This window comes from Haemorhous mexicanus, chromosome 1 (genome assembly GCF_027477595.1).
Source record: "Haemorhous mexicanus isolate bHaeMex1 chromosome 1, bHaeMex1.pri, whole genome shotgun sequence".
Taxonomy (NCBI): Eukaryota; Metazoa; Chordata; class Aves; order Passeriformes; family Fringillidae; genus Haemorhous; species Haemorhous mexicanus.
In genome coordinates this window covers 54,105,084-54,123,651 of record NC_082341.1, presented here as the reverse complement: position 1 = coordinate 54,123,651, position 18,568 = coordinate 54,105,084, and the positions used below count along the sequence as shown (strand labels likewise).

Below are 18,568 nucleotides of genomic sequence, written 5' to 3'. Positions count from 1 at the left end.
GAGCTCTTATAATAGTCTGCTCACCTTATATTAGCCTTTCTTTGGGATTATTTTTTGATAACAATTATGATTGGGGGGTTTAAGGCAATTACACTATTACAAAGAAAAAGCTGCTTTTTATGTCCTGTAAAGCTGTCATATATTTCATACCACAACTGCCTTCCAATTATTTTGTTACAATGCACTTTGGAAGCAAAATGTCCTAACTGATATATATTAGTCCTTTATGTTTTATAAATAAAAATCAAACTATAATGTAATCCTTCAAAAGAAGCTTCACAGTTTCCCTGATGTTATTTTAAAAAGAGTAAAATGCAATGTGTGTTGTAAGTCTTAAAAAAGACATACACAGGAGCTGTTTTTTATATGGAAGCACAACACAAGCCAGGGATATTGCACAGATTGTGCAGACTGTTGTAGCTCAAAATGCTAATACTGCCTATTAAACATGGATGGATATGGTCTACAAAGATGAAGTATAACAAAAGAAAAGAAACAAAATCTATCCACTCAGAGGCTTTTTAGAAAAGCATTTTCAAGATGTAGTTTATTGTTAGAGTGAACATCCTGCCGTAATGACTCAAGGAATTAGACACAGAAGTGGATATCAGAAAATGAACCAAAATTAATGTCTGAAATAAAAAACAAACTTTTGTAATCTACTTAAATTACATATATTCCCTCCACCAAAATTACCTCTGGTCAGAACAGGAATGTACAACAATTTTGTCACTGTAAACACACAGAAATATTTTATGAGATGGCATTACAAGCTGGTCAGCAATGTCTTCTACTTTTATTATAAGTCATAAATAATGAGCAAAATTATTAGTACAGACTATAAGAAAGGATTAAGCAATATATTGTTAGTAGGTTTAGAAATCCCTGAATTCCATAGCAATAGTCATGATATTATTACAAAATACACTTCACTCCCATGTTTAGCTTTTTGATATCTATACACAGAATTGGGTAAAAAATATAGCCCTTTCTAACAATAAACAAAAGAAAAATTTATGATAATAAAACACACCAGCTCTCTTGCAATGCACTGGTGTTTTTATGCTATAGAAATACAGTTTATACTAACTAAATGAATTCTTACAAATCAAAAATTACTACCTCTGCAGCTCCTGTAGCAGAGCTAATGCCACCTGCAAGCAGCTAAGTACAGACTATTTCCACCCCAAAAAGTTTCACGAAGTTATGTCTAATAGCTAATTAGTGCTGTGTAACTGAGTATCCTGATTGCCCCTCTTCTAAAGCAAAAATTTCTGTTACTAGGGCTTGTGAATTTAAAGTAAAATTTGTCATCAAGTTTCTCTATTTTTGTGCACGTATGTCATGGGGGTGTATCACCCTTTTGAATTCAGAAACCCTAAGAAACATCTAACACCCACAGAAGCTAGACTGGCACAGCTATAAACCAGTTCTGAAACCCCATTCAATATGTGCCATCCAGGCACCACTTCCAGGACATGAGAGCATCTGCTTTCAGTGACTTCATTAAAAATGCTGAAGTGACCAACTTCCATCAGACCAAGGTCCCCCATTCTGTTTTTGGGTCACACTAGTTCTCTACCAGAAATGAGTAGAAAGTTTGTCTGTGGAATGACTGCACTGATTTGTGCCCTCCTGGAGCCCAAAAGGGACAGGTACTGGGCTCATCATGTAACTGCAACAAACCTACATGGGCAATGGAAAGGAGAGTCAGTGAACATGTTTTGGTGAGAGGATGAATTTTCCTCATCTTGCTGTGAGAAGATGGAAAGAGGAAGGAAGGCTGACTCCAAGAACAGAGAGCTGATTGACACCTGGTAGGAATTAGTCAGTGCAGAGTCACGTTGTAGCTCTATGGGAGACTGACAAGCCTACAGCGTCTCTGAACAAGTGCTGAAACCAACTTCTTCCTGCTTATTGGGAAAAAACCCCTACAGGGAACACAGACACTGACAATACGCCTTAGAGTATGGATGCTGTCATATAAGTCCCTAGCTTGCCCATTTTTTCTACCACCATGAGGAGAGGTTATGCACACATCTAGCAGGACAGAGAAATGTGTGGGGCAATGCATTTCTTCTACCTACAGAACTTGTAAACAACAGCCGAGAATAAGGCCTCAGAGTCTGAGGAAATGAGGATATCTTCTGGTAAACTTAGGTTTCTCTGGTTTTGTCTCTTTTTTGGGTCTTCTTTTTTTCCTCGAGTAATGAAACACCTCTCCAGCAGATGATTTAAAAGAAGAAACAAAAAGAGGAAAGATCACTGATACAATGATAAAATATACTGTTTCCTTTGATGCCTCTTTTCACTTAGCCTAAATGATTAACAGTGTGGATAGGTAATCTTGTCTAGAAAGAAAACAGCATGACAACTGTGAAAACAGCCATTTTAGTTCTGAGTGGTGGAATGAGAGGACTGAAAAAGAAGTCTGATTTCAGACTCACAGATGACTGTTGTTGGAAGGAATCAACACCCTCCTATTTAAAGATTAGTATATTCATTTTTGTTAGTTTTCATGCCTCATCAGGCATGCAAAATTAAAGAACAAAGTCTGTGTACAGAACTTTCTCATAAGGTGAAGGTGTCCCACCATCAGACAGATGCTGAGATGAAAACCATCAGCTCTGTTTTCACCTTCTCCTACAGAAACTACCCCTCTGGCTGCAGTTTCTTCACCTGAAGATTCCTTACCAATTTACAAGATTTGACTTAAGGAAGATGGCAAAACCAAACTAGCAAAAAATCCCCTTGAAGGGAGTCCAGACTTCTGGGTCCACATAACTGAGGAGAAGACACAGCTGGCTGTTTCTACAGTGTGGTCATTTATTAATTTATTCTGTACTGAAACCCATTCACTATCCCCAGTAAAGAAATAGCTATTATTATCTCTGCTAAACCCAGAAGTTCTCTCTCCTAGACTTTCTTTCCCCAAAACAAATGATCTTACAAAAATGCCACATTAAAAACATATTACAAGAAATGTTTTAGCATTTGAATACTGAAAAGTAACAGAAACTAGGTAAAGGTTACTTTTTAAGTACTAATGTGTTCAATTCATCACAAGATGCACAGGTTTTTCTACAAGCATCTTGCAGTTTACTATCTCCTCATCCATAGACATGGAAAAAATGCATTCTAATATCCACAAACATATTCCATTGTCCTCCCATTTATAATGTTTTACTAGCAAACTTTGACCATGGAGACAGTAAACTGAGAACTTGGCTTATTACAGGGCAGCTTTCTTTTCTTCCATTGTGAGCTGCTCTCAGCTAAAACTGGGAGCTGCCTAAGACAAGAACAATTGTTTTAATGCCCATTTGTGAAGGTTCTAGCTTTTGAGGTCTTTGATCAGTGACTCTAAGTTCTATTGGGGTACAAATAAACCCTAGTGCTACCAGATCTATTCAAAGAGCTGAACACTACCTAATGTGAAAGGTTCTATAAAAATGCAAAGAAAAAACCAAATCATATAAACTGTGAAAGTGCAGAACTGTAGCAGGAAGAGAGAAAGCATATAGAAAGAAAACAGTAAATTACATACATGGTGTATTTCAGCCTGTTAAATGAAAACCAAAAAATTTTGGAAAATATTCAAATATATGCATATGCACATACAGAATTTAAAGACAGCTGAGGCTAATATGCATATCTGCCACTATCAATAATCATTGCTAATATGTTCCTAGAATAGATATAAGTGAGTGACCTGAGAGTGAAGGCAAGAATAGTACATCCATGCATAAGTGACTGTAATTCAGAAGATGCTCAATACATTTACAGAGGTATTTTCATTCTATATCAACAAATTAATCAAAAGAAGGGAGAAGATATGAGCAAACTTATAGGGAATGAGCAGACTATTAATGACATGGAACAGAAACACTTGCAAAATATTGGTGGCAGTGCAAGGCTTCTCAGGAGACCAGACTGAAAAGTATATACCCTAGCAACTGAGCTCAGAAAGGACACGGAGCTTTACCAGGGTGTGTTAGGAAAGGGAAAAGGAAAATGACCAAAAAAAGGGAGATGATGGAAAAGACTTTTACTAATGCTAGAGAGCAACTATGGCAAGTTTTGGGTAAAGCTTGTATGTACAAGGGAAGAAATAGGGAAGAGGTTAAATAACTTTCTAATGAAGAGGATGTCAGAAGTAGTGACAGACAGTAGTGAAAGCTGAGGCATCTCTGGGAAAAAAAAAAAATGTCAGAAAGACAATCCAAAACAGTTTTGGGGAAGTCAGGCAAGGATGGATACACCCATAAGTCACCACTGCTGAGACTCTAAGTGAAGCTATGTGTCCTAGGGTGACTCTATGATGATTGCATCCCCCGTCATCTGTTCTGTTTATGGCGGATAACAGGTTCTGCACCTTTAAGACTGGTTCCAAGAGTGAAAGGGAGGAGAAGAAGCGCGGAGTTTGTTATCAGAAACTGCACTTGCTCCCCCACATTCCTTCTCATGGACTGTGTTGACTGCACACGGACAGCAGGAGGGACAGCAGGAGGGACAGCAGGAGGGACAGCAGGAGGCAGCTCTCCTTTGCTTTTAGTTAGGTTTTTTTTAGCTAGCTGAGGCCAGAAGTTTTTTGGAGCTGTTCAGCTATTGTTCAGACCAGGAACATCAGGATTATCATCCAGGGGCCCCCTTCGCTGCACTGCAGCCAGGATACCAGCCCGAGCCCCGGAGAGACAAGAGAAAGCCAAGGACACACTGACAGAAAAGTCTCTCTCTCCAATCCCCGCAAGAACTTTCCGAATTTGCCAACTCTTCAGAACAACAGGAGGTTTCATTGTTTAATACTACTGATTTTTCATGTTTGTGAGTACTTTGCTTGTTAAATAAATAGTTTTTTCCTCTTCTCTTGAAGGTGTTTTTTCTCCCAAACAGTTTGGGGGAGAGGCAACTTGAATTTGCTTTCTAGAGGAGACCACTTCAGAAGTTTCCTCCCAAAATTTGCCCTAAACCAGGACACTATGTCAAAGATATGGTGAAATCAGCACAGCTTTCAAATAAAAATAAACAAACAAATAAATTTAACAATTAAGAAGTTTAATAATTAATTTTGTGTGATTTGTATATGAACAACAGTTTCATTACCTCAAAGAAGCACAGTTTTTGTGTTGATATTTTCCCCAGAAAAAATGTAGTATATTTATTGTTTTTAAAACCCAGTTTGAAGGAAATTCAATGTGAAACAGTCGAACAGGCTATGCCACTATAAGTACAAATATATTTTGTACAGTTATAAAGGGATGCGTGTGTGTGGGACTAATCAGAGATGTGAAAGACGGCTTCTTTTGACTTTCTCACCTATTTAGCTATTCCCTATGCTATAATTCTGTTTCTACTGAGTGAATGAGACCACCTTATTCTGCATGAGCATAACCATGGGTTTACTTTGTCTTGCTCTCCTGCTTAAGAACTTAATTGGAAAAAAAGGTTACTTGATAGTAGCTGCTGACAAAGTACTCAGCTGGAAAACATATCTTCCAACATGGTTCTCTCATGTAAATTTCTTGTGTGGAGTCCTATTAGATTGTCAGCCTTAATTATGCTGAGCAGTACCACACAAAAATCAGGGGGATAATAATATTATACATTTAAATAAAACTCCACATAGTAAACATAATGTATTCTAGAGCAGGAATACTCAGCAGGTAATAGAGGCATAAAAAAGCCCCTCTCACCTCAATACCTGTGAACTAATATAATATAATATAATACATTACAAGATTAACTGGAAAAGGAGAAAAACATACTGTTATAAAAACAAGGATCTTGCAGCTGGAGGACAAGTTGGATTTCCCCCCTAATTTAAGGGCATCAACTTCTGAATGATGCACCCATACATCTGAAATAATTGTTGAATATTCACAAACTAATGGCATTTTTTCTGTTAAATACACAGTTATGAAATATAATACACACATTTACAGGGATGTATGTTTGTTGATCTAATGGACTGAGCATGAACAAGTGGAAACAAGTTTGAATGGCTATACAAAAAAAATGCACTGGCAATTACTTGAATCAAGAATTTAAAGAAGTCAACAGATGTGGAAAGTCATTATCCATGTAACTTTCACTTCTTTTGTAGTTGAAAAGAGACAGTGACAGCAGAGATGAGCTACTGTGACACTCCTAAAAAGCCATCTGCTTTTGAAAATCAATATATCTCAACAAGTTTGGAAGTGTTTTCTCCCAGAGATAAGTTATAAATAAGAGGGCTAAAAACTTAAAGCTGTAGGGCTTTTTTTTTTTTTTTTTTTTTACAGATTTGCATTCAGTGGTACAGTAATTTGTTAATTTAATGCTGAGCATTTCTTCAGAAGCATAATTCTAAGTACTACATTTTAGAGAGAAAATTACAGTGATTATTCTCTTTGCCTCCCGTCTTCAACCCTTTCTGGAGCATACAGGGCATTTCTGAGGTGATCAGAAGGATTTGTGATTTGTTGGCAGTTGAGTGCCACTGTGTTACTGCCACTTTGAAAACCCTCCCATGTGGAAGTCTCTCCTATCCAGTAATTGCCTAACCAAAGTTTGCTCGTGAGCAGAACGGGGGGATACTTCAAATCACTGCACCATGTTTAGTTCGTGCTTTTCCTTTCAACAATCCTGAATCTTAGTCTTCTCTCCCTTCTACTGTATTGATGAGGTATCACACTATCCCAAATACTTCTTTATGAGGAAGACCCCAGCTTCATCTTCATATTCCACTTTCTTGACTCCTCTTTACACATAGTATTGCTTTGATGTGCTATAAGTGAAAGCTGACAAAACAGAATGTATATTCTATTCTATGAATGTATAGAAAGTTACAACTTTCTTTCCGACCATCAGTTTCTTATTCATTGTCCCATTAAGTAGATCCTCTCTCCTCATTAGAGATATCGTCATTGCCATTTGTTCATCACCTTTTATATTCTGATAGCTCTTCCTGTTTAAAATATGCATTTGCTTTATTTTTAGAAAAATAAAAATAAATATAAATACTTTAGCCTTAACTTAATCTTCATCCTCACATGGCACTATAACTACTGCTCCAGCTGTCTTCTTCAATTAATTAATGATTAAACATGTACTCACAATCAGAGTCTAAAATTGTTTACTGATTTCACGATATACCTTTACAACCCACCATTTGCACTCAACAGAACTTGTTCAGATTCAGTGCTCCATCCCACAGCACTTCATATATCATGTTTCTAAATGCTTCATTGACATGCCTTACAGAAGATGCTTCTAATTCCTCTTCCATCTTTCCGTAACAGTTTCTTCAGATCCTATTCCTGGCCCTCATAATGTTTTATCTGATTAAACTCAAAGACATCAATTCTGTCCATATGCTGACAGCAAACAAATCTGCATGTCAGTCAGTTTCTTTACACACAGCCTATTTTAAGATTCTCCCTAACTACTTTCACAACTGAAACTCTTGTCCAAACTCTTCTGCCAATATCCTTTTTTTTGCCTCAAGAAAAGAACTTGCTCTCCTTTTACTCTTTTAGAGTTCTTGCTGGTTCTCCAAGGCTATTTGAAATGTCTCTTCATATAATTAATTCACTTATCCTCTTTTTATCACATCAAATAGAAGCTACTTTTTTCATTTTCAAGGATTTGTATTGCCCACCTCTGCCCTTCCTCTTCTCCCATTATTTCTCATTTACTCTTCAAGGACAGACAGCACATATTAAGGCTACACTGACCACTACTGCTTTACTGATTTTTGTGTTCCATATCTGACCACACTAATCTGTGGTCTGCATTACAAGCAGCTTTGGGAGGACTTCTAGTTCTGTATTTTTTATGGAGAAATGGGATGGGATACCAAGAATGATGGGAACTCAGTTTGTTCATTAGGCACCTATAAAACAAATTATAAATGACCAAGAAAACAAAAATAAACTTTTTTTTTGCAGAGACACTCCTATCTAGAAAGTCTACCTTGACCAGAACAAGGTGAGGGCGAGCTCTGCCTCACTGCTTTGTGGAAACAGAATAATAGATAGAGGATGAAAACTCTTTAATGGCTTGATAAGTTTAATAGCTATATTTTAAGGCAGCTATTTAACAAGTAAATTTAATACCTTACCTTTTAAGTTTAATAGCTGCTTTTAGAAGTCAAAGCGAAAGCTTTACCCTGAACCAAAACCTTAAGAAAAATTGCTATAAATTCTGTTGAACCGTGTAAAGTTAGGACTGTTGGTACACCATGTTTCTCTCTTTTTGTGTCCTCAGCTTCACAGAAAAGCACAAGTAAACACAACTGCCTGTAACCAAGGGTGGTTCTCCCCCTGAATACTTCTGTTGGGACTGCAACCTATTGCTCTGCTTTTGGCAAAGATCTCTGCAGTAAAACAGAGTTCTTTCTGTCTTCCTCCTTGTTCAGAACTGTCTCTGAACTTGAAGTACTTCAAATCTAGAGCACCAACACAAAACGTTTGTTTCCAGAAACATAAATCAAGGGTACAGCAACTAAAATTAAGGTGGTGCTAAGGAATACATGACACAGAATGAGAGGTCCATGTCTTCTTTAATGGATGTTTATTTTTTTTTAAGAAACAACTGTTGACCCTGTGATCTCCATTGCTTCTCTGGATGTTATCCTTTCTCTGAGTGTTTTTATACTCCAGGTGTGAAAGGGAGGAAAATATTGTGTGGAAAGGAAGGGGATCACTTTAGATGAAAAGATTTGGATGTAGATCTTGGGTTCTCTTGCTCCCTGACTTCTCAGCATCTTAATTTCCTCAGCAATTAAATACATATAACATTATATAATAGTGATATTATTGGTGTTAGTGCATGTTTAGATGGCAAGATACAAACCATAGCCACTATTTCTAAACAATAAAGCCATGGTTGCTTGCTTTTTTTTTTTTCTTCCTAATGTAGCTATGCACAGATTTTCTTCAAAGACTATATTTAAATCTACAAACCCACCACAATAAAATCAACTGTTCTATTGACTAGGCTTGGCTATCTTTCAGGAGAACAAATGAGAACATCACTGACTAAAGTATCTCACCAGTTTTTCCCCCATAAAAGATATGAGTTTCTTCCTGTCTTCTATACTCATATTAAATAGAATGTGTTTTATCAGCAGCCTGAAAAAGCAAAGTGAACGAGCATCTTTGACCACTTTAACAGCATATGAAAAAAGCTGGCAAGGCGAAGAAAGTGAGGTATGTTCAACATGAGAAGAAATTATTTCTATTCACTGTTGATCCCTCACTGTGCTCAACTCATCTGTTTGGTATTGGAAAAGTCATGGCTGTTTCCATTGCAAATAATTCTAAAGCAGTACATATGTCCTCCACTGTAGTTGATTCCAGCATAACCTGAACTTTTTTTATTAATCACTTTGATTCCTGAAAACTAAATGTAGCAAATATTTGTCTTCTTACATTGACCTGAAGTATCTGGTCGTGAAGAAACCCAAGAGAAACTTTTTAATTGTAAAGCTACCTGTTCTTGTGCAAAGCTCTTGTATAAAATGGATTCCATCTCCAAATTTCATAATTAAAACACTAGAGATGTACAACCAATTTATAATGACCCCTTTTATCCAGAATTTTTTTTCATCTATGAGCTGAAAGAACAAAATGTCATCATAAACCACACCTAATATAGTATATGCAACTTGTTTATAAAGATAAGCTTAAACTACTTTAAAAGGTTTTATTTCAGCATTCCATTGAAGCTCTGCAAATCATCCAGTTCTATACCAGAAACTTCAGGGTGCCTGCCCCTGCAGTACCTTGGCAACTGTAAATGGATCTACATATACAATTCTAGAGAGCAATTTGCAAGTCCTAACTCTGAATTTCAATCTTTTTATAACTGAGTTTTAAATGGGAAAAAATGCTGGTATGTTTTAAATAAACTTTGGAAACTTCTTATAAACCAATCACAGCCATTAGTTTCAAATGTAGAGCTGGTGGGTCATACTGAAATTGTGACCTATTTGATCCTATGAAGAGATATAGATGTGAATGATAGTAAAAACCATCTTGACATGAATTCTCTTCATCTAGGGAAATTATGACTGCAACACAATCACACATTTCCTATTCAGATCCCTTATATATCAACATTTTGTATTTCATACGCTATGACAATGAGGTCAAATGGGGACTCTGGTGGAAAACTTCTCAGCTGAAGGAAACCTATTTTGGAGATTCCATTCTATCACCTTACCTGGTGTATTTTCTAAAGATGATGTTCTCAAAAAGTACAAAAACCCCTAACCTTCTATGCAGATTTCTTCTCTAACCCCAATGAGATGGGATGACATCTAGGTTTCTTTTGCTTTTTCATTCTTCTCCACCTCCCTCCTCTGTTCTCCCTAGACAGATCTCTATAAGCTCCGATAGCCTAGTCAAATTACAGATTGTGTAATTAAACTCTATTTAACAAATTCTTCTTCAGTTGTAGTTCAAAGCTAGAACACAATGCCACTGTGAGCCGGTAAACACTTCAACCCCTCCCTAGAAATGGATATACATGAGAAGTGGTTGAAGTAACTCCTCAATGTATACTTGTTAAAAGATGCAGGATTAAAAGTTCTATATAAATGAAAGCCATACTTTTTTGTAGTCCAGTATTTTAGGACAGGTTGTGATTAGTGAAAGCGTGGCTTAACATAAAAAAGAGCTTTGAATTAAGCATTTTACATGCAACATCTTGACAAGACATAGATTATTTTATGCTGAAATAAAAAGCTGCTTTTAGTGAAATATTGTGATGATGGTCTGAAGAAGCTTTGAAATCAATAGATGACACATTATTGAAATTAGGGAGGCTTGACCTGTTCTTCTTGGAACAGCTAGTACATCAGATAGACTTGGTATTATTTCACCTTAAATTTTTTGTAATTGGTTTCTTTCTGGTGATTTTTAAATTCCTTAAATGTTAGAGGATTTTATTGGTGATGCTGTTCTGGCTGTTTTTTAAATAAAATTTTGTTTTATACAAGATATGATGAAAATTTAAACCAAAGAGAAATGTAAGAAGAGCAGAAGGTTCTTAGCAATGCTGGATCTTTTCAAGCCTGTCAATTATTTACAATGTAATTCAATTATTAAAAATAGACAGTATTTTATATCTTTCAATTCTGCTGGACACAAAATCAAATAAGCCAGATATTTTCTGTTAGTGGTTGATAGCATGTGGTTACTGAGGCCATAAAAAAAATAAAGGGCACTTACAGTCTTAGTATAAACTACATTTAATTTTTATTAGGATGATACATTTCTATATTATAAAGTGATGATTTATTTGTGGATTTTTTTTCCTGCAAGTTTAGTAGTTTCCCTTGGTACAGAATGCAGAATTGTATATGAGATATTTGAGTGTCTAAAACGATGTATGATAAATGAAGTAGCATGCTACTTATACGCTTATCATGTTCCTTGACTAGCAACAGGTTCAGCAAAGGGCACAGCCAGTAAATGAAATTTTCCACCAGGACAATATATCATCACAAGAAATGTATGCGCTGGAAACTTACAAGCTTGCTCGAGATGCGGACAAGGTGTGAAATGGCAAAAAATGAAAAGCAGAAACAGCATATAGTAAATTTAAAATTCAGCTGTATTTCCATATGCTTTAACTGTTTCATGTATTTTACAAAATAATAAAAAACGTACACATAAGTTTAGCTCAGTTTTAATGCTAGGATAAATTTCCTTCATTAAATATCCTGTAACTTCTTTTGAGAAAATAAACTATAAAGAGAGTAAGCTACCGAGAGTAGTTTTTTAATCCCCTTCAGAGTCAAAATATAAAGCATCTTTAAATGCATATTTCTTCCTCAGAGTTACAGGCTGAAAATCTGCTCCAGGAAACATTTATCATAACCTTCAACACTCTGTGGAGAGAACTAATTAAAAATAATAATAAAAAACCCAGGAAATAAAAGCAACAGTGTCTCTATATTTCCCAGTGGAATTTAGTTTGTTTACAAAAACATTTCATAATAAGAATTTCTGACATATAACCACTGAATCCTAAAAAACTATAAATACTCCTGTCTTCTTGCTTAAAGGTACACCAAATATGAAGGAGAAACTTCTTGGCATTCTGGTAGTAGGTGGAAACATGGCTAAAAATATATTGAAAGTGTCTGTTTTTATGGTTACCAGATGTACTGCCTCACTGAGGAGAGATGAGCCATGGAAAATGTGGTCGGGTTCTGCAACTCTATCTTAAAGAGGGTTCTGAAATGTCTTGAAATTTAATTGCTGCACATCAAGAAATCTAGCATAATGACATTGCTTGTGTCTATGTATTATGGTATCAGCTGTATTTATATGCTGAAACAATTTTGTAAACTGAGTTGTATATCCTGCTCTTTATGCCCTTACCAGATAACGTACACCTCTGGAGAGATTTGGCTGATTCAGTTTCACTCTGCACCATCATTTTAAAACTAGAAGAATATAGTTTGGGTCATAATGTCTTTCTATCGCCCTTTTTTTTTTTAACCAGAAAAGTCCCTCTCTCTTCTATCTTTCTTCATCTTGCTTCCAATTAGCATCCTTTCTCCAACACCCCACTGAAAACAACGGTAAAATACATTTATAGTTACACTCAAATATTTATTTCATAAATGTTGTATTCCTTGCCAGTGTATTTTTTGGTGGATGTCTTGTTTCCATGAGCTGAACTATCACCACACTATTCCAAATATGATGGTAACTAAAAGTCACAAAGAGAAACACAAAAAGGAACATTTCTTTAACAAACAAGAATCATCCCCTCTTCTGGACATAAATTTGCTGTGTTCACTCTCTAAGCTATACAGCCTTTCCTAGCGGCAGACTGATGCAATTTAACCAAGGATTTTAACTGGAGAACAAAACAGACTCTATGATACACCATGCCTCCAGAGACAATATGTCTCACATTCCCAGACTGGTTTCATTTTTCACTCCCTGTGTTTAGGCCTTCTATTTTATCACCAAAGTGGCAAAATTTTGACCAGACTGGTATCAAAGGAAATTCTATTCCATCCAATAGGCCCAGGACAGGTCTTCACATAATTTTTGCTTAATTCCAGCTTTAAGCATTTATGTTCTTTGGCTTTATGATTAATATTTTTGTGCCTCACTGCCTATTGTGCCTTACACCCTACTGGATTTAATGCTTCTCTGTTCATCCCAAATCAAGATTTATTTTTCCTTTTGTGATTTTCTCTAACTTTTTGTCTTTAGAATACTAACTCAGAATCAAAATTTTCCTGCTTCGATAGACTGCTGTTTTTTGAAGCACAGTGAATCAGTCTAAAAGCACACATAAAAAAGGCCATGAGAGCTATTTGTGGTTTAAATAGGCAGAATTCAATGAAGTACATGCTCTTTCTAGTACATAAGACTAGACCCTGTCTAGCCATAGACCTCTGGAGATTTAGCACCAAATTACTAGTTTCAGCAACAGCAGTCTAAGGACTAACTCTCAAAGTAAAATTAATTAGTTTTGCAACTCAGAGGAAAATAAGACCCTGCAAACAAGACTCACTGCAAACCCCCAGTTTGCATCCTTTGCTCTCTCTCATGATCTTTGCAATATGTCTGGAACAAAACACCTAATCTGCATGGTTGATGTCAAATGACAAGGGTTTATGCACTGTCTGGTTAACTTTGTCAGTAGGCATTGACTGTTGTCCTCCAGGGGCAGGCTCACTCTCATCACTGACATAAGGAGACTCCATGGGCTCTGTGACCATTCTCAGAGTGCTGATATTTCCTGTGCCAGCTGGTTTTGCTACAGTCCAAGTTCAAAAATTGAGGCACGTAGTGCCTGAAAGCTACTCTCTAGTTATGAAAGCCAGGCCCTTGCATTTATTCAAAGAGTAGTTTCTTTACCATTATTTCTCTGTTCATATCTTGCTGTATATAATATCTGCCTTTTCAGACCACTGGCATATTTTCAGTGCCATTTGTTTCTCCTTGCCTTGTTGGATGTATATCAGCTTCCGTGAACATTATCTTCCATGCAGTTTCTGTTCCTTCCTCTTTTTCTCGTAATTGTTTTCTTGTTCCATAATGTTCCAGCATTCTTTTGTTTAACTTACAAAATTAACATTAGTATCCTTGAAACGTTGTGTATAAATATAGGAAAAAATAGATCTCATTCATTTTCTTTTTGTTTTACAGAGTATAACCAGACCAGCAGTTAACCTAATATCATCTTTCTACTTGACACCCTTGTCTGGTGCCATGGCAAAAGGCAACATGAACTACTTAAAATATTTCAATTTTTTTAACATAATGTCAGTTATCAAATCTTTTGGAAGAACTGTAAGGACTGTTGAGGATGGTTGACAAACTTTATTTTATACCATTTGCTCTGCTACTTCAATATCTTTCTAACAAATTGTTCCTTTCTGAGACAAATAAAATGCTTATCACTATAAAACATAGTATTCCATAAATTTTCATGTGGAGAAACAAAGGATATTCATTAAGGGAGATAGCAACAATTCAACTTCTATATCTGGTTTCAAAAGCTTGAGGACACTTTCCTTTTAGTCTACTGTGGTGTCTACAGGAGTCAGTACTTATGTGGCTTCTAAAATTCATACTGCTTTCTTCCTTAAAAATGTCACCCACCATTCTTACCTTACTTTGGCACTATGTACACTTGTTTTATGGGCATAATCGGTAAAAAAACCCAAGCAAATAAAACATGCCACTTGCCTATGAGAAATAAGTGCTGAAAAAAAAGTTTACAAAACAATTCTCTGTTGCAGACTGCAGAAATTAATAAGCTGCCCATACAACTGCCATATTTAATCCTGCTTCTACATGCTGTACAGATAGTAGGTCTATATTCTAGATTCTATGTTCAAAGCAACACTGAAGTGCCAACATTTCCAATTTTTTGAAACTTTCATAAATTTTTCTATAAGCAGTTCTCCTTTCTACAGAACAAAAGATGGGTAGGATCTTTGTCAACTAACAGCTTTATTACTCAGGACAGGACAACTCACAATGACCTTAAGGAGCTCTCTTGTCTGAGAGCCATGGGAAAACATCAGAAGCAGTAAATGCAGTTAAGAAAAGATCTATATTTATGATGTCTTCTAACTCCCTGAAGATATTATGATGAATCATCAACTAATAGTGTACTACTGTAAGTAACCTGGACTTAGGATATTGTAGTATTACATAGTTGGGTTTTTTTTGTTTCTTTTTGTTTAAACCAAAATAGGCTCCAACATGGGGCAGCACTCAATCTCTGTTATCATTCCATCTGATCAAAGACCGTGGACTAATTTCCAAAAGTTTATTAATAACCCTTTTATGCACAGACTGCAAGACCAAGAGAAATACAGCTCTCCTTGCATTTTCCCTTGGGTTTGATGAACATAATCTTGATTTTACTAGAATTCTTCTCTTGCCATTGTGACATCAGTCAAGTATTGATTTTAACAATACAAAATTATCCCTAATATTCACCCTTAGAAGACAGCTAGATTATATGTTCCAAATTTATGGATATTACAGGACTCATATAGTTATTTTTTGGGGGGTAGGAGGGATGAAAGAGAGATGAAGAAAGAGGACAGAATAGTAAAAGGATTTAGACCCACTTGCCTTTGTAAAATAAGCTTCCCAGTCTTTAAAAGCCTGCAGAAATTAAATTTTGCCAATAATGATTTGGTAGCATTTTGAATCATTTCAGGAGAAATAGATTTCACATAACTAAGGTCAAGAGGAAAGACAACGGAAAAAATTGGGGTTTGTGGGTCATTTAAACACAGCCTCAAAAGTAAAACCTTCTGATGGCAAGTGCTATGGATCTGAGGTTACATGAACTTAATGCTAGCTTTACAAATCAGGAACTTTATAATGAAATGGATCTCTTCATTAGACAATCTCCAACTACTTTGTGGTCTGTGGAGATGCTATCTGATCATTCAGAGATGTACTTGTGGTTTGTAAAAATGGGGACCCTAAAGATCATCAGAGTCAGTTTCTCCCTTGGGGCCTTTTTACTGTGCTGACATTTAGTGAAAATCTACCAGCAATAGAGTCCCAAAAGCAGCAATCATTAATTCATTCAAAGTCACAGACACAAGGGTCTGGGGTTAGCCACTATTAATGAGTGTAATTATTCCCAGGATGACAATTACCAGCTGCAGAATCCACTTAACATTTATTTCTCAGAACTTGTCATTTTGCAATGCTAATGTTTCTAATAGGTTCATTTGCCACCATTAACTGATTACATTCACTATGGTATATTGTTTCAGATGGATAGGTTGGAAAGCCAATACCTAATATTGACCTCTGTGGTATCCTGTGATTAAAAAGGCTGTTCCTACCATGATTAGCCACACTATTCTCTTGAAAATCATATATACTATTTGTGAAGGATTTGTGATATTTCTCCTCTTTTGAATATGCTTATAAAATAAATTTCCTGAAGAAATAACATGGTATGTTTCAAACTATTCTCTTCCATAATGCACTTGTTTGAGCTACAACCCTGTATATATTAGTTGTACAATCTGATTTTAATTCTACTTCAGCTAATAGTAATATGGACTTGGTATAATTTCAAACCTGATTCTCCAACTGTGATTAGAAAAAAAAGTAACAATGAGAAGAGGGAAAAGTTTACAGCCTGTGTTTGCTCAGGAGTGTCCAAACCCCACATGCTGCTGAGCCATATTGAAAACCTGTGCAGCACAAAGCAACTAGAATGCTTAGCATGCATTCAAATGACACCTATGTATTTCTTAAAGGAACAGAGAGAAAGAAGTGGCATAAACATACTTTAATGTCTCCTATGAAAAGGAAGATTATATGTCCTCAAAAAACAAGACTTTGATAGGACATAATTCATTTAATAACAGAATGAATTAAGCCTTTGATGGGAAGATTTTAAAAATTTGAGAATTTTGACAAAGGCATAAATCCTACTAATTCCAAAGAATATTAATCTTCTGCCAAGTTAGAGTCCTATATTTCAAACTGTGTGAAGTATGATAAACTAGAGCTTGCCATACATGGAGTCTACAGAAGAAAGAAGATTATCTGGTAGAAGGTAGTACAACAGTTCCTATTTCCATTACCAGTAAAGTCTGGATTGTTGAAATATGAGAAAGACTTTCTAGTACAAAAGCAGGAGAAGAATGCAGCAAGTATGCCATCATGTTATTCTGACATGTCTCTCTGTCTTCATTCTCCAAGAAACCGACAGCAAGAGCAATCAAGGATGTAATACAGTGAATATCCGAGTTCAAAATGAATGGGGGAACAGAAGTAGGGCAGTATGTTTTCTGGAAAAGCTTTAATTCTTTACTCTTGCTATGCTGATGAGTCACAGATTGAAAGAGAATGTATTTTAAAATCTGTGTTAATAGCCTGTGTTTAAGAATGATAAAGTGCAATTTTAGCATATGTTTTAAAGGGTCTCCTGGATAGTGCCTCAACTATGCAGGAGTACGTGGAAGCAGCCGTGTTGATTTTTAATGTGCTGCTAGATTGTTTTTGTGCGCATTTGATGTTCTTCTTTAATAGCCTCAAGTAAAAGGCTGAATGAATTCAACAACAGTAGCTGAAAAAAGTGCAATGAGTCATATTACAGGAAAATGGAGAAAAGGATACAGGACTCTCCACTGAACACAATCCTATATTGTAGGCAATCTGTGATAACACCCTTTTCATTTCAGTTCAGTCCCATAAAATTACCACTAACATTACAACTCATGCAGAACACAGATAAATGTAAAAATGTCACAGAATTCTTCCAGATGGGACTTTTAGTTCCACTAGATCACCATCTACTTTTTTTACTTGTCTAATATTTCATTACAACCTTCCATAAGTTAATTTTCTTTCCACTGACCATGTAAATCACAAATCAATTTTCATTTAAAATGCCTGACTACAGATTGCTCCTGAAAGCTCAACGTATATGCTTCAGTGAGCTATCCAACATTCTTAATGCACATTAGAAAAATGTTGTGGTTTTTTAAAAATCTTTTTAAAGGAATTAATTTTACATTAAATTCTGGCATGAAACTCAGGTAGTGGTATTCCTCCCTTCCCTCTCCTCCCCTCCACCTCTAAAATGCAGGTATATTTTTGAAATGTAACTATATGTAGAGAAAAAAGTCTTTCATGACAATGACATTTGATCTTAAAACAAAAACTCAGACAAAACCATAGACTGCTCTAGTTTTGCAGAAAGCTGAGATGATTACTTAATCCCAAACCATTACTGTGATTGTGTACTTCTCTAGGGGAAAGAAGAGAGAACAGGAAGAAACCATTCACAGTTCAGACATTGGCTGTGTTTTATTTCAGCCATTATTTTTTCTCTTTTCTTCTCTTTGTTTGAGCTAAAATATGCAACTGAATCTTGTTAATTTTACTTATGGAAGCAGCCACTCTAAAGCCAATGGGATATACCTGTGAAAAAAACAGGATTCAGCCTTTAAAATGTTCATAAGAAATGTTTTATTGGAACACCCAGAAAATATCCTGTAACAGTATTCTCTTTAAATACTCTTTTCTTAGACTAATTTAAAATTACAAATTTGTAA

At 35.8% G+C, this 18,568-nt stretch overlaps 1 protein-coding gene across 2 annotated transcripts in view; it reads right to left on the bottom strand.

Annotated features, from left to right (window-relative positions):
• The window catches only part of POU6F2 (POU class 6 homeobox 2), a 315,090-nt gene that overhangs the window by 141,897 nt on the left and 154,625 nt on the right, over window positions 1-18,568 (bottom strand). The gene's annotated exons all lie outside the window — the stretch shown is intronic.